The sequence below is a fragment of the Tenrec ecaudatus genome, chromosome 6 (genome assembly GCF_050624435.1).
Source record: "Tenrec ecaudatus isolate mTenEca1 chromosome 6, mTenEca1.hap1, whole genome shotgun sequence".
In the NCBI taxonomy this organism is placed as follows: Eukaryota; Metazoa; Chordata; class Mammalia; order Afrosoricida; family Tenrecidae; genus Tenrec; species Tenrec ecaudatus.
In genome coordinates this window covers 96,748,868-96,753,504 of record NC_134535.1, presented here as the reverse complement: position 1 = coordinate 96,753,504, position 4,637 = coordinate 96,748,868, and positions in this window count along the sequence as shown.

The window sequence follows — 4,637 nt, the reverse complement described above, 5'->3', positions numbered from 1 at the left end:
GCTGCTAGTCTCAAGGTTACCAGTTCAAAACCACAAGTCATTCCAGGGGAAAGATGAGACTTTCTACTCCCATAAAGAGCTGCAGTCTCAGTAACCCATAGGGGAAGTTCTACCATGAGTTGGAATTGACTCGTCAGCAGTGAGTTTGGTTTGGTTTTGGACTATTGATTCAATAATAGTTACTGTATTGTGAAAGGGAAATATTAAATGATTTGCCTTTGGGGGGAGGAAGTTCTGACTTTATAATCATCTGTATTATAAGCCTAAAATGGCAGTGAATTTGACAGGTTTTCAAACTAGCAAATTACTGAGCAAAATGGACATAGTTGTATCTGTCAGCCTGCTAGCAGTGGATTCTGTCAGAAAAAAAATCTGATCAAAGAAGCAAGTTCAGTTTCCAGTATCAACCCAGACTCTTCCTACATATGAGACAGTCTTGTTCCTCTTGAATCTCTAGTTTGAAATCTACAGGTATACAGCTACTAGAAATATCATAGAATGGCATCAGAGAGGTCACCTCTTGCGTCAGATGGTTCTAGTCCTGGTCCTGCCAATTGCTAGCAGTGTGACTGAGCAGGATGTAGCATGGCTATTTCATTTGGAAGATGGAACTTGAAACCCTTACTTTATCGGCATGTTGGGAGAAGTAAAGGAACTAATGAAAATGAATGGAAGTCATTTTATATGGTTATACATTGGTCTGCGATCCAAATGGTTGGCAGTTCGATACCACCAGCAACTCCACAGGAGAAAGGCTGGGCTTTTTACTCCTGTAAACAGTTACAGTCTTGGAAACTCACAGAGGTGTCACTATGAGTCAGCATTGACTTGATGGCAGTGATTTTTTAAAAAAAATCCTAACAATCAGCACAATTATTACTAACATATTAAGAATCAATATAATTACAATATCAAGGGGCAATTTTATGTCCAGGAGGAAAGGAAAAATATTTCCTTTCTTATGTGGTTTCTTTGTATAATTTAGACATTTGAAATCTAGTACTGACCTGCATACTAGAACTCTATGCTGATTTGTTTCAGCTAAAATTATGGAGGCTAATCTGAAGACATTTTTCCTAAGGAAGAGAAGTCCTTGAACTAATTAGGTCTTCTAGCTAAAGAACAAAGATCAGCCTTGGAAGGATGGCCACTAGTTATCATAGGTAAATCATAGCATGGAAGGATCATTCACATGATCAATTTACGTTTTGTTCTGGCAATATTGTTCTCCTCATTGTTTTAAAATGTCTTCCCACCCACCCCTCTCCAGCCGATGTTTGTGAAGGCTTGCTAGAAAGTAGTAGTTCTCAGCAGATAAATGGATCTCCAACTTTTGCTTCCAGAAAGCTGATCTTTTAAATGAAATTATGTTAGGTGGTAAGTGAAAGAGATGGTTGCATATGAAGGCAGTGAGGAAGTGAGGGAATTTCACCAAGTCTAGATTTTTGCCTCATAGCACCCCCAAAGGGCAGAGGCCCCTTTGGTTTTCAAGGCACAGGCCTTGCAGTTCGCAGCCCAGCACAGACCCCACTATGCCCCAAGAGCTCCTGCTAAGCATGCTCACGCATGCAAAGAAACAAGTAAAGGAAAGCACTTTCATCTACAGTGAAAGTACGCAGTGTGTAGCTCAGCAGACTAGAAGCCCTGGGGCATAGCGAGCTATACATTGGGCTGCTAGCCAAAAAGTTAGTAGTTCAAAACCACCAGTTGCTCCTTAGGAGGAAGATGAAGGTTTCTATTCCCATGATGATTTACAGCCTTTGAAAACCACAGGGGTTCCATTCTCCGCCCTGTGAGCCTTGACGCAGCTGCCCTAGAGCTGGCTATCTCAGCAGCAACCAAAGTCTAAAATGACTTCCCCAAACGATATTTCTCTCCTTTCAGTCTTTGGATCTTTGCGTAGCAAAAGTGCTCCAGTCAGACCCAAGGAAGATGTTTTTGTCGAAGCTTAGTGAAATGGGAATTGGGAATGATATCTGACTTGTTCTAACAGAGATAAAGTAATGCACTACTTTCTGCCCTAGCCATGGTTTAGAACACAGTTGTGTGAAACTCAGAAAGCTTGAGTACACAGTAAGAAAGTTATCAAGATTAGTAGGAAAATATTGAGGAAGCGTTTTGTACCAGTTATCTACTCCAAGAAATGTTGTAATCTGAGAATGAAAAGGTTCCTTCACAATTTGGTACCAACAGAAGGAAAGGGCTACTAGTCTAAGTTTAGCAAAGGTTAGATAGTCTTAAGGCATGTCCATGTTCCAATCCTCAGTATATTACATGGCGAAAAGGACTTTGCACGTGAGATTAGGATTGAGGATCCCGAGCTAGGGAAATTATCCTGGTCCAATCTAATCACCTGTGTTAGTCTGGGTAAACTAGGGAAACAAATCCACAGAAACACACACACATACATGAGTTTTGTAAAGGTTAAGTGTACATTAAGAGAGTATCCTAACCCAGTGCTGTCCAAGCCCATAAATCCAACATTAGCCCATATGTCTGACACTGATCTACAAAATCCTCCTCAATCTCACAAACACATACAATGATGCCAACTTCAGGAGGAAAGCTGAGTCAGTGAGTGTGTAAGCTTCTCAGCGCTGGCAGGGGTCTCCACACGGCTGCTCCAGCACCCAGGGCTACATCAGGGTAGGTCTATGTGGCTTCTCCTCAGGGATGTCTTGCAGGAAGTCAGCCTTGCCAGCCAAAGCAGGAAACTGGCTAAGACAGCTGCACCCTGGTCCAACCATCAGAAAACAAGAGGCCCGAGAACTAGAAAGGCGAGGTTCACCAAACCATTTATTTCTCTGCCCTTCAGTTAATCCCACATGTGTTTTTGGCATAATAAACCTTAACTATCTCATTATCAAATCCTTAAAAGGCAAGACCATTCCAGCTGTGTACAGAATGATGTGATATTGGAAGAAAGGACAGGAAAAAATGCAATACTCTTGGTTTTGAAGATAGAGGACATGATAATGAACTAAGAACTGTGAGTACCATATAGAAACTGTAAAAAGACAAGTAAAAGGATTGTCTCCTGGATATTCCTGAAAGAAATATTACATGCTGTTGATAAAGTTTCAACTCATAGAAGTCCTATGTAAAGCAGAATGAAATATCCCACAATCCCTTGCCATCTAGAGAATCGTTGTTTTGTTTCAGTTCATTGATGCAGCCATTGTCAATCCATCTCATTAAGCATCTTTTTCTTTTTTCCCTTTGCTTTACCTAGACTCTGTTTTACCTAGCATGATGACATCACTCACAGTCTCCCGTCCCTCCTTTAACATGATCAAAGTATGTGAGGCCAAATCTCTTTATTCTTGTTCCTAAGGAGCATTCTGGTTGTACTCCTTCCAAGAAAAATCCATTCATTCTTCTGTACACCCATAGTATATTCAGTATGATTTACCAACATCATAATCCAAATGCATCAATCGTTCTTTCATCTTTCTTACTCATGGCCCAGCTTTTAGAAGCAAAGATGCTTAACTCATATTTTCAAATTGCTAAATGTATGCCCAGTTTACTGTCCAAAGAAACTAAAGACTTGTGTGAGTTCTCGGCTTTATAAAGTGATGGTGAAAGGATATGGAGTCCGTCTGGCACTAAAGCCCAGACTTGACGCAATAAATGGCAATGAAGGCCCACCTCTGACTCCTCTAGCTTGGCTAGTGCCAAGAGGCGGGAGGCAGACAAACCTTCATGGCCCACCCTTCTTGGCACTTTGATACCAATCGTTCTTCCCGCGTCACTCTACAGCTACGCTGGCTTTGATCATTCATTGCAGTGGCCGCACAGACCACACTAATGGTTAAGGAGGTTTATTAGGGAAGCTAATAGGTGACCACAAGCCCGGAGCAGCAAACAGTAAAGATAAAAGGCTTTGTTCTCCTCAACCAGCAGCCAACTCTGTCACGTCAAATCTCAGCCTATGAGCCACATGGTAGCCAAGTCTCTCTCAGTCCTCACTCTCAACACCAGGTGGTCCCTTGGCCTTCATGGGCCAGGAAGCAAGCTGACCTGTTTCTCTGTTCCATAGTTAGAATGTCTCAGGTTAGATGAAGAAAATGTGCCCCAAAGTCTCAGCACTGTTCCTCTGAATCTCCACAACACAGTCTCTGATGCATCTGGTTTTATCAATCTTGGAGCCCTAGTAGTGTTGAGGTTACAAGTGGGACTGTGACCCAAATGGTCAGCAGTTCGAAACCAGCAGCAGCTCCAAAGGAGAAACACTAGGCTTTCTACATCTGTCAATGGTTACAGTCTCAAAAAACCTACAGGGGCGGGTGGGGAGGGTTCACCCCAAGTCAGCATTGACTCGATAATACTGAGTTTGGGTTTGGGTTTTGGCCACTTCTTAGACGTACTCTTCCAAGGTCCTCTGGGTTTCTCTTGTTCTTCTCTACTTCGACTTTCAATGCGGTTCACCCTTACAGCCATGGGGTTGGTGATGAAAACTGACAGTCCCCTTTCTTAGGACACGTACATTCTGTTTGTGTAGTCCCAGCCAATCATTTCGTGGGAGTTACAGAGACTTGGGTAGAAGAGCCACGTGAAGAAATTGCACTCCACTGCACCCATGCTGCCTCTTTGAGAGTGAGCTGCCTTCCATCCTTCTTTGCTTTGGAGCACAA